This window comes from Mustela nivalis (assembly GCF_964662115.1).
Source record: "Mustela nivalis genome assembly, chromosome: 9".
Classification (NCBI taxonomy): Eukaryota; Metazoa; Chordata; class Mammalia; order Carnivora; family Mustelidae; genus Mustela; species Mustela nivalis.
In genome coordinates, this window is record NC_139028.1 from 77,962,887 (window position 1) to 77,975,292 (window position 12,406).

The 12,406-nt window shown below is 47.6% G+C and overlaps 2 long non-coding RNA genes across 7 annotated transcripts in view; both read left to right on the top strand.

The window, feature by feature from the left end:
- The window catches only part of LOC309872724, a 639,146-nt gene that overhangs the window by 385,444 nt on the left and 241,296 nt on the right, over positions 1-12,406 (top strand). The gene's annotated exons all lie outside the window — the stretch shown is intronic.
- The window catches only part of LOC309872717, a 44,461-nt gene that overhangs the window by 18,525 nt on the left and 13,530 nt on the right, over positions 1-12,406 (top strand). For 2 of the 6 annotated variants that reach the window (XR_014316074.1, XR_014316077.1), the window contains exons 2-3: positions 1,989-2,099; positions 2,285-2,420. This is a non-coding gene — a long non-coding RNA (uncharacterized lncRNA). Of the gene's footprint in view, positions 1-1,988; positions 2,100-2,284; positions 2,695-5,719; positions 6,994-12,406 lie in introns of those variants that run through there. The other 4 variants (XR_014316076.1, XR_014316075.1, XR_014316079.1 and 1 more) reach the window with 4 other exon arrangements.

A 12,406-nucleotide genomic window follows, 5' to 3' on the forward strand; every position in this document is an offset into this window, starting at 1 on the left:
TTATAAGGGAGTCCAGGACCAAGATAATGTCACAAAATCCATAGGTTCAATAACCAGTTACTGAACTCTCCCCCTTACAATAGTAGCAAATATACAAAAAGCTTAGGAATAATCCTAATGAAAAATATATGCAAGACATATATGTATAAAATCTATTTGATGAAAACTGAAAGGCTTCACTGAGAGATAATGAGTATTGTAACAACTTTATTTCAAATTTAAACGTGTAAGTATAAAAACACAAAGCAAAAAAGAAAGCGATGCATCCATTCTAAGGGTCTTGGTAAGATTTTAAAATTCTCACAACTACATCATCCAATGAATTATAAGCAAAAAATATTTATGTTGTATATTCTAGCTCTGCATTACCCAAAACAGTAGTCATTGGCCCCAGGAACTACAGCTGCCTCTCTGCCTACTTGTGATCTCTCTCTGTCAAATAAATAAATAAAATATTTAAAAAAATAAAATAAAATGCACAATAGAGTTTGAAGATTTACTATAAAATGTAAAATATCTCATTCATAATTGTGTTGATTACATGTTAAAATCATATTTTGGATGTATTAGGTGATGTAAAATGTGTTACTAAGATACTACAGAACTTTAAGTCACGCGTATTTCCTCACCTTTGTGGCTCACGTTATATTTTAACTGGACAGCACTGTTACAGATTTTTTATTTCACCCTTTCATGTACCTATAGACCTTACTGCCCATTAAAATTACCTAGTTGCGGGATGCCTGGGTGGCTCAGTGGGTTAAAGCCTCTGCCTTCGGCTCAGGTCATGATCCCAGGGTCCTGGGATCGAGCCCCACATTGGGCTCTCTGCTCAGCGGGGAGCCTGCTTCCTCCTCTGTCTCTGCCTGCCCCTCTGCCTACTTGGGGTCTCTGTCAAATAAGTAAGTAAGATCTTTAAAAAAATAAAATAAATTTAAAAATGTGAATTTTCCCCAGCCTATGGCCCGATCATAGCAAAATTTTCAGTTAATAAAAACGAAGTAATTGATTTTTTTTAAAGTTGTATATGATTCTCAAGAGCACAGTTACTAATGTTTGAGCTGGTTCTGAGAGGATGGCATATAGGATGGATTTAAAACAAAGGTTTGTGCACTTTTCTCCCCTTTCTGATCACAGCATCTTTAGGAGGTGGGCAAGGCAAGAGATTTTAATCCCCATTTTTAGATGAAGACATTGGGGCCCACAGAGGGCAAGTGGGTTGCCAAAGATTGTGTGACTAGTTACATAGCATAACCTTGACTGGAACACACCTTTCGACACCTGTCCAAGGCCCTCCTCGGTTAAGTGTCTGCCTTCTGCTCAGGTCATGATCCCAGATTCCTGGGATCGAGTCCCACATCAGGCTCCTTGCTCAGGGGGGAGTCTGCTTCTCCTTCTCCGTCTGCCTCTCCCTCTCTCTCAAATAAATCAAATCTTTGTTTTTAAAGACTTTATTTATTTACTTATTTGTCAGAGAGAGAGAACGAGAGCACACAAGTGAGCAAAGTGGCAGGCAGAGGCGGAGAGAAGCAGGCTCCCCGCTGAGCAAGGAGCCCAATGCGGGTTTTGATTCCAGGACCCTGGGATCATGACCTGAGCAGAAGACAGCATCTTTGTTTTTTTGTTTTTGTTTTGTTTTTAGAAGGCAGCGTCTTTTTTTTTTTTTTTTTTTTTTTTTGACAGACAGAGATCACAAGTAGGCAAAGAGGCAGGCAGAGAGAGAGAGAGAAGGAAGCAGGCTCTCCACGGAGCAGACAGCCCGATGCGGGGCTCGATCCCAGGACCCTAGGATCATGACCTGAGCCGAAGGCAGAGGCTTTAACCCACTGAGCCACCCAGGTGCAGCGTCTTAACCGATGGAGCCACGAAGGCGTCCCTAAATAAAATCTTTTTAAAAAAAAAGAAAAGAAGAGGAAGAGAGACCAGAGTGCTGACCCCCTCCCTGTGCTCCACTCCCTGCCCACCTCCCTCTCTCCATCTTTTCACAGGCACAGAGGAAAGACTGTGTGAGGACTCATGGAGGAGACTGCCATCTGCAAACCAGGAAGAAAGGCCTCATCCTGCTGGCACCTGGATCTCAGACTTCCAGCCTCCAGAATGTAAGGGAATAGATTTCTATTATTTAAGCTCCCCAACCTGAGGTACTTTGTTATGGAAGCCTGACTGAGACAAGAAGTTAAATGCTGTACCCAAGGTCAAGGTCACAAGATAAGGGCATAATGGAGCCTCGATTTGCACCCAGAACTTTTTTTTTTTTTTAAGATTTTATTTATTTATTTGACAGGGAGCAGAAGAGAGAGCGCAAGAAAGCAGAAGCAGGGGGAGCAGGAGAGGGAGAAGCAGACTCCCTGCTGAGCAGGAAGCCTGATGCCCCTGCCTCAATCCCAGAACTCCAGCATCGGGACCAAAGCTGAAGACAGGTGCTTAACCAACTGAGCCACCCAGATGTTCCTGTACCCAGAACTACCTGGACCCTCCCCTCATGTAGTGATTTTGTGGGTCAGGTCAGTGCTTCTCAAACGTTGATGGCTATCAGAAATGCCCAGGGGAGTGCCTTGCTGCCTCAGCTGGAAGAGCATGCAATTCATGGTCTCGGGTTGTGAGTTGGACCCCACATTGGGAGTAGAGATTACTATGAAAAATAAATAAAATTAAAAAAAAAAAAAGAAAGAAAGAAAGAAGAAAAGAAAAGAATGCCCAGGGTAGTTTGGCCCTTACCCTGGTTATGGTGGGCTATGTGAGGCCTCAGATTCTGCATTTTAATAAGTGATATATCCCCACCAGGTGATTCTGTTGAAGGTGGTCCCAGACGGCACTTTGAGAAACGCCACTCTGCTCTCAGCCTGCGGGTTCAGAGAGATATGGCAGGGAGCTGGTGACCCACAAAACATACATAAAAGTTCTACAAAGATATGCAAAAAACACTGTCAGCCTCTGAGGAGGCTTGAGGGTCTGCTATGAGAGGGAGGTTTATTTTTAAATTTTTGTTTTACTTTGTATTTTTAATTTTATTTATTTAAAGATTTTATTTCTTTATGTGTGAGAGAGAGCACGAACAGTGGTGGGGGAGGCAGAGAGAAAAGCAGATTCCCCACTGAGCAGGAGTCCCACCTGGGGGCTCTATCCCAGGATCCACAACTCCCTCCATCATGACCTGAGCCCAAGGCAGATGCTTAACTGACTGAGCCAGCCAGGCACCCCTGTTCCCTGTTTCGTGTTTTTTACCCTTAAGAATGTACTATTTTTCAATTTAAAAACTAATTGGAGGGGCACCTGGGTGGCTCAGTCACTTAAGCGCCTGCTTTCGGTTCAGGTCATGATCACAGCGTCCTGGGATCCAGCCCCACGATCCCAGCCCCACGTCAGGCTCCCTGCTCAGTGGGGGGCCTGCTTCTCCCTCTGCTTACAGCTCTGCCTGCTTATGCTCTCTCTTTGTCAAATAAATAAATAAAATCTTAAAAAAAAAAACTAACTTGAAAAGAGAGATCATGAACTTGAAGAGCTTGTTATTGGCATGTTGCTCCACAAACAGGTGCTCAACAAGTAAAAAATTCCTTTTGTCGGGGCGCCTGGATGGCTCAGTGAGTTAAAGCCTCTGCCTTTGGCTCAGGTCATGATCTCAGGGTCCTGGGATCGAGCCCCACATCAGGCTCTCTGCTCAGCAGGGATCCTGCTTCCCTTCCTCTCTCTCTCTTCTCTGCCTGCCTCTCTGCCTCCTTGTGATCTCTGTCTGTCAAATAAATGAGTGAAATCTTTAAAAAAAAAAATTCCTTTTGCCGTCTTCCACTCAAACATTTGCCATCCCTGCCCTTCCCTCCCTCCTGCACCCAACAGTATCTCCATGTGTGCATTTGATTAGCAAATACTAATTTAATGTGTATTCCAGGCACTATTCTTCTTTTTTTTTAAGATTTTATTTATTTATTTATTTGACAGAGAGAAATCACAAGTAGATGGAGAGGCAGGCAGAGAGAGAGAGGGAAGCAGGCTCTCTGCTGAGCAGAGAGCCCGATGCGGGACTCGATCCCAGGACTCTGAGATCATGACCTGAGCCGAAGGCAGCGGCTTAACCCACTGAGCCACCCAGGCGCCCTCCAGGCACTATTCTAACTGTACAGCTGCTCCCATAAAACAGACGGCCCCTCCCAGCCTGCCTAGAGCTTTCAGTCCCTGTCCTCACCTCTGGCAATTTTGACTTCTTAATTCCTGCCTCCCCAGGCTTAAAGGGGCCATCCCCATACACAAACCTAAACTAGCTTTTCCACTCCCATCCCTCAGAACCTGACCTAAGCTCTCCTCCATGGAGCCTCCAGGCCCCCGGTGATATTCCTTAATCAGGGGACTCCTAAGAGCCTTTGGACCAGCTTCCTGCTGCCCTCTGCTGGGGCTCCTTAGGGCTCACGCCCTTCTTCCCGGCCTGCCTCTCTCCGCTTGGCATCTACTCCATCTTGGTGGGTAGACTTCAAGGATATGTGCCCCAGAATATACTGGCTTTTCCTGGCCCCTGTGACTCAAAGCTGGGATCTCTGTGATCATAAGTCTGAGCCAGAATGTCCCTAAAGACCACTCTCTTAAAAGAGACAATGCTGTATAGGCGGGCAGTGGAACCAGTGTGTGTGTGTGTGTGTGTGTGTGTGTGGTGTGGAGGGAGGAAGGTGTGGGTCCTTCAGGTGATGCCTTTAATAGGATTTTTTAAAAGATTTTATTTATTTATTTGACACACAGAGATCACAAGTAGGCAGAGATACAGGCAGAGAGGGAGGAGGAAGCAGACTTCCCACTGAGCAGAGAGCGAGATGCGGGGCTCAATCCCAGGACCCTGAGATCATGACCTGAGCAAGGCAGAGGCTTAACCCACTGAGCCACCCAGGCGCCCCCTAATAGGATTTTAAAAATTCTTTCTTTTACTCTTTGTTTTTTATCTTTTGCCAAATGCAATTTATATTCATTTAGAAACATCAGAATATAGAGACATGAAAAGATTTAATTTCACCTGGAGACCATTTCTGCTCATACCTGGAGCAGGAACAGAGGGGAAAGAGTACTAGGCCAGGAGCCAGGACACTGGGCTCTAGACCTCACTGTCCTCTCGCTGTATGACCCTGAACAAGCCCCTTCTTTCTTAGAGCCTCAACTTATCATACACACAAAAAATGAGCACCCCAACAAAGGGCCCCAATGGCTTTCCTCCTCTGAGGTCTAAGTCAGTGGTCCCAAGTAGTCCCCTATCAATTAGACCCTTAGGCCGCTCCAACTTTCAAACACTACAAATATTGAAAAGCAGTAAAAGTAGGCTAAAACAGATTACAAATGGTGGGGGGGAGCTCTGAAAAGTTCTGAAAATGCACAAAAATCCTTAAAAACTTTTATAGGATTGAAAATTGCCTTATGGAGCATTAAACAGCTGACACTACAGGGGAAAAAAAAACCAGCAACTAGGGAATATTTATTTTCAATCAAATCTTTGTTTCAATCAAAATGTTGTATTCGTGGGGTGCCTGGGTGGCTCAGTGGGTTAAAGCCTCTGCCTTCGATCCCACCCAGGGTCCTGGGATCGAGTCCCGCATCGGGCTCTCTGCTCAGCAGGGAGCCTGCTTCCTCTTCTCTCTCTCTCTCTGACTCTCTGCCTACTTGTGATCTCTATCTGTCAAATAAATAAATAAAATCTAAAAAAAAAAAAATGTATTCGTGAGAACGCTTTCACAAAAATTGCTTTCAGTTCCATCATACATCTGTGTGAGGCAGCCGGCAAGCAAGAGTTTCCATCCGGAACCCCCATGAACTCAGAAGACGTCTGGGATCCCCGCTCTTGGCGAAATAAACATGAGACTGACCGCAGGCATGCGTACACCCGGCAAGCATTTACTGATTCTCTTCTTGTCGGGCTCTGTGCCGGGGGTCTGGGATACGGGGCAGCCAGGATAGCCCTGCCATGCTCTTCCCACCGGGGCTCCCAGCCAGCCTGCCAGTGCAGACAGACACGTCCATGTGTCATTCCAGGCAGGGTAAGATGAGGTGAGAACTGGAAGTCACAGCAAATGAAAGAGGCAGGCAGGGAAGCCACCACCCTGTCCCTCCAGCCACCATGAGGATCCTCAGAAAGATATTCCAGCTATTTTTGCTGTGAAACACATTATCCCAACACTCAGTGTCTCAAACCAACCATTGTATCTTGCTCAGGATTCCGTAGGTCAAGAAATCAGAGGGCGTGGCAGGAACAGCTTGCCTCTGCTCTGAAATGCCTGGGGCCTCCCCTGGGAAGATCAGTGGCCCGGGGGGTGACTCCAGGGCTGGGGACAGGAGTCACACAGAGCTATGTTCATCCGTGTTCCCTGAGGTCAGTACTGCCTGCTGCCTGGGCCATAACTGTAGCAGTTTTCCAGAGTGCGAACGTATGGCCTTGGCACACACAGCGTGGAGGCGTCAGGGTCCCTGCGGCCCGGCATGGCAGCTCGGACCCCACACAGGAGCATCCGAGGCAACAAGGCCTTTCCTGCCCTCACTACGGAAGTCCTGAGGTGCGCTTCCCGGAATCCTATTGGTTACAAGCAAGCCACAGGCCTGCCAGGTTGACAAGAAGGATGATTAGACACCACGTCTTGACCGGCAAAGAATAAGGTTCCAAGAAGACGGGTGAGAAAGGAGGTTGCGTTGTGGCCATCTTTGACACCATATACCACACCCGGGGTGATCCAGGCACCGCATTTACTGCCCAGCATGGGAGGGCAGGCCGAGTGGAGCCCAGCTGGAGGTGGGGTGGAGGTCAGAAGGGAGAGAAGCTGGACTCCTCTGAGGGCCAATTCCATTGGACCATGGCTTCAGTTTTTCCCCCGCCCTGAGGGTCCCGTGTCTCCAGCCCAGAGCCTGCTTCTGAACTTCAGACCAGTGTGTCCACCTTCCCGCCTGCTCTACCTTTCAGTGCCTCAGCATGTTCTTGAGAGCAATGGAGGTGCCGATACGCTCCACCTCATGCCTGACACATGGACGCGCCCAGTAAGTGGTAGTGATTATTTGGCATCTTTGTGTGGAGATTTCAAAGCCAGTTCCAACCCAACGACTTCAACACTGAACTCCTAATGTGCTGCCCCTGCCTGCCCCTCCCTCCGTGTCCCCTACCTGCAGGAACAGACCACCGTCCCTCCTCTTGTCCATGTCAGAGGTCTGGTGGTCATCTTTCATACCTCGTGCTCTCTCTCTCCCCGTAGCCAACCTGATCCCAAATCTTGACAAAATTACCTTCTAGATGTGTCTCTAATTTTTCCATTCTTCTCCATCGCTACCCTAATACCCAGTCCAAGTTTACAGTCATTTCTCCTTTGCACTCTGACCTCCTTACTGGGCTTGTGAATTCCCTAGGCCCTTCCACCCACCCACATCCGTTTTTCACACAGCAAGCTGACAGAATAGTTTCCAAACATAAAGCTGATCATGTCATTCCCCCCTGATTAATGTCCTCTATCCTTTTTGCTCTAAAGCAAAAGCAGATCTTTTTTTTTTAAAAGATTTTATTTATTTATTTGACAGACAGAGAACACAAGTAGACAGAGAGGCAGGCAGAGAGAGAGGAAGGGAAGCAGGCCCCCTGCTGAGCAGAGAGCCCAATGTGGGACTCGATCCCAGGACCCTGAGATCATGATCTGAGCCAAAGGCAGCGGCTTAACCCACTGAGCCACCCAGGCACCCAAAGGCAGATCTTTTAAAAAGCCTACAAAGTCCTACCTCTCTCCCTCCTGTCAGCGCCACTCTCCGTCCCCCACCCTCACTGTGCTCCCTTCCGCCGCAAGGCCTTCGTACCCCTGTGCCAGCAGTGCCCACGCCCCTTCCCACTCTGCTCCCACTTCCTGCAGATTAACAGCTCAAGGGTCACCTCCTCAGAGGAGCCTTCTCTGCCTACCTGTGAGGTTCACCCACCAGACCTTGGTAGGCTCTTGGAGCACCAGCAATCTCCTTCGTAGTACGTGTGACAGTTGGCATCTACATTGGTATGGTGATTATTTGAATCTCTTTCTCCTCCAAAACCCTGCAGGCTCCATGAGGGTAGGGATTGTGTCTGGTTTTGCTCACTCTTGTATCCCAAACCCTAAAACAACACCTGACACATAGTTCAATAAATATTTGTTGATTGGATGGATGGACGGATGGATGGACGGACGGATGGATGGACGAGAGAGAGAAGAGGGATCAGAGCCCTAGGAAGCATTTAGAGAATGTTGCTGAATAAAGAAACAGGCAGGTTGGACAGAGCCCAGATGACTCACAATACACCTGATTTTCCAGCCTTCCGGCAGATGTGAGACCAGAAGGGGATCTGTTAGGCTGGAGGAAAAAGTGATTCCATTAGGGCTGAAAACACATCCTCCCTGCCCTAAGGCCTGTCTCCTGGAGGTGTTGGAGACTTGAATAGTTTTACCTGCTTCCAGAACTTAGTATGCCTCCCTGGTCCAACCTCCTTTTCCAGATAAGGATCAGCCCAGCAGTGAGACTTGGCCACCACTGGGAGGCAGTGCAGGGGTGGAGAAAACGGGGCTTAGGCACCGACAGACTGTGCTATTCACAGACTCTCCAGTCCAGGCTCTTCCCCCTGGGGTAGTAGCACCTAAGTCTCACCACCTGAATGGCTAACTGACCACACCCCCAAATCTTCAGTGATCTCCTGCAATCATCTGCGGGTGCCTTCACACGCCCACCCACAATGACTGTGGCTTCCCCTTCCAGCCCCGACCCATTCTTCACTGGGCTTGGAGAGGAGGTCAGAGAGCTGCCCTTCGACAGGGTTGAGAGTGTCAGACTCCAGGCTGCTTTGGAGAAATAGGAAGAAATAAGTCCTCTGTTTCTAAAAGCTAACATCCAGTCTTTGTGGCCTCATATTGGGACTATATCCAGTTTACAGGAGGAAACTGAGGCAAAGAGAAGTTTAATAATTTGCAGCACAGGGGCGCCTGGGTGGCTCAGTGGGTTAAGCCGCTGCCTTCGGCTCAGGTCATGATCTCAGGGTCCTGGGATCGAGTCCCACATCGGGCTCTCTGCTCAGCGGGGAGCCTGCTTCCCTCTCTCTCTCTCTGCCTGCCTCTCCGTCTACTTGTGATTTCTGTCAAATAAATAAATAAAATCTTTAAAAAAAAATAATAATTTGCAGCACAAAGTTGCTATAAAGTTCCAATGAGATTAAGGAGGCAAAAGGGTTTATAATCCATGTCTCCCTGATCCGAGTTAGGAGTTCTTTGTGCTCAGGGACGATTTGCTCAATGAAGACACTTTACTTAGGGTAGGGCTTCCTTAGAAATCTTTGTGAACTCGTTAATAAAGAACTGTACTAAAGTAGGCTCTCAAATAACGTGCCAGACTCTCTAGGAAATGTGTGTGCCTCTCCTGTGATGGATTTCAGGCACTGCAATAAGTTAGCTAGAGAGATCTAGGGCAACGGGGAAGGCTCTGTCTAATGACCTTCGAAGGGTACCTAATCAGTCTTCCTTAGAAGAAGGAAGAAGGGGTGCCTGGGTGGCTCAGTGGGTTAAAGCCTCTGCCTTCAGCTCAGGTCATGATCCCAGGGTCCTGGGATAGAGCCCCACATCGGTCGGGCTCTCTGCTCTGCAGGGAGCCAGCTTCCTCCTCTTTCTCTGCCTGCCTCTCTGCCTACTTGTGATCTCTGTCAAATAAATAAATAAAATCTTTAAAAAAAAAAAAGAAGAAGAAGAAGAGGAGGAGGAGGAGGAAGAGGAGGAGGAGGAGGAGGAGGAAGAGGAGGAGGAGGAAGAGGAGGAGGAGGAAGAGGAGGAAGAGGAAGAGGAGGAGGAGGAAGAGGAAGAGGAGGAAGAGGAAGAGGAAGAAGAAGAAGGAGAAGGAGGAGAAGGAGAAGAAGGAGAAGAAGGAGAAGAAGAAGAAGAAGAAGAAGAAGAAGAAGAAGAAGAAGAAGAAGAAGAAGAAGAAGAAGAAGAAGAAGGAGAAGGAGAAGAAGGAGAAGAAGAAGAAGGAGGAGAAGGAGAAGAAGGAGGAGGAGAAGAAGGAGAAGAAGAAGGAGAAGAAGGAGGAGGAGGAGGAGGAGGAGAAGGGGAAGGAGAAGGAGAAGAAGAAGAAAGACCAGTCTTGCCCCAGTCTTTGAACCTAAAACCATATTGGTGGAGAGTAAGGACCAATGTGATGGCTCATGCTGAGAGGATCCCAGATCAGTTGAGACTAGAAGAGGATATGCCCCCAGGATGACCCAGACTGCCCCCATAACTCCTGCACTAAATGTTCTCTGTCCCAAGTTCCCCCCATAGGTAGGGTATACCAGTCCCAGCACCATGGCTTCCCCATATGGGCATCACAAAGGCAACCATGAGCCGCAACCTCCAGCCCATTGGTCAGTGCCTAAAGGAACATAGCCCCAAAGCAGCCCCTCCCCTTTCAGAAGCCCCCGCTGGGCTCACCCTCAGGCACAATGACTACCAGAACCAGAGAGGACAGGCCCTTGCAGAAATAGCATGCTTTCTATTTGTCCAAGTTCCTCCTCTTCTTCCTCCTTCCCCCTCACCACACTCCTGTGCAGTAGAGATCCCTGTAAGACCTAGTACACAAATGAGGGAGTACTACCTAGCAGTAAAAACCAAAATTCTTGTGTGTGGTGACCTTCCCATCCCTGGAGGAGTTCAAGCAGGCACTGAATAACCGCCTGGGAAGAGCACTCCCAACCCAAACTTAAACAGCCGGCAGTTCCTGCTGATTCTATGCCTGTGACCCATCTCCCCCTGCACTTGTCTCAGCAGGTCCCAATTCTGCCCATCCAGGAGCCATTCCTCTGCCCTGTTGGCCCTTCCTAACAGCAAATAGCCCTAGGTCTCCTATAGGACAGTCTAGCAGTTTGGCCTGGACCTGGGCCATCTGGGAGTTGACCAAACTGCTTTCCCAGACTTTACTGCTAGGTTCACCATCAACTAAAATACTCACTGACCCCTCACAGGGCAGACTCTCCGCCTCCATATTGTGCTCCTGCCATTACCTCTGCTTAGCAGGCTCTTTGTCTGCAGTGCACCCTGTCCCTGCTTGCCCACCATGTCCTTCCTGATCCCGCTTAACTGCCATCTCCTCTGTTGAAGCCCTTCAAATTCTGTTTTTTCCCTTAACACTTGGTCTGCATCTCTTTTCTGAAGCTCACTTCTGTCTTGTGAGGTTTGCATACTTCAAGGATAATGTATTGTAACCTGTACTAGTTTGCAGGATTGGGCACGGGTCATCTTATCAGCCTCTGGCATAGCATGGGGCCCACAGCAGGAACAGTGCATTCAGTGTGCCTTGTGAATGAATTAGTGGTCAATCCAGACCCTAGCTAGACTGCTGTTCACTGCCGAACAGAAGAATATTTGTCCCAGAAGCGTTCAATAAATACCTGTGGAGTGAACTAACTGCTTTTATAATTGTAGACCTCCCTGAGACTTCCTGTATTGCACTTACAAAAAGACACAGAGACTGTGACAAAAATCCCTTGTACCTAAACCTAAGTTAGAAAAGAAAGCATCACAGGGGCGCCTGGGTGGCTCAGTGGGCTAAGCATCTGCCTTTGGCTCAGGTCATGATCTCAGGTTCCTGGGATTCAGCCCTACATCAGGCTTCCTGCTCAGCGTGGAGTCTGCTTTTCCTTCTCCCTCTGCCTGCCTCTCCCCTTGCTTGTGCTCTCTCTCTAATAAATTAAAAATTTAAAATAAATTAAAAAAATAAGAGCATTACAGACACAGATGGACCTGTCTGTGTAGCCCCACCCAATCCTGTTCAGCTCCTCCCCGTTAGAGAGGCACTGCTCTCCTGATACGGGGCCATATTCCCAAGCTACGACTGCATATGTCATTATGTTTGGAGCCACAGCAACTTGTAGTAGTGGAAGCAGCAGTATGACTGCAGGTGAAGCTGGGATGCTGGCAACAGCACTTGCTGGAGCGGAAAGGCAACTCTTACCCTTAGCTTGGGAGAATGTGAATTGTTACTTATAGGTAACAAAATTAGAAACAATATAAAAGAGAGCAGTGCCTAAATTCACTTAGATGTCTGGAGATTTTAAAAGTTGATTTCTTGGGGCACCTGTGTGTCTCAGGTTAAGGTCTGACTCTTGATTTCAGCTCAGGTCTTGATCGCAGGTTCATTGAGTTCAAGCCCCACACTGGGCTCCATACTAGGCATGGAGCCTACGTAAAAAAATAACAAAATAAAAAAATAAAACAAAATCTGATTTCTCTAATGGATCTATTCTATACATTATGAATTAGTAAAATGTTACTGTTAATAATTTTTAAATTGATTTGTCTAGAAGAACATGGATCTTTTTTAAAAAGCTTTTGTAGGTATGTGTTTATTTGTTTAAGTAATCTCTATGCCCAATGTAGGGCTTGAACTCAGGACTCCTATATCAAGAGTTTCAGGCTCTGCTGACTGAGCC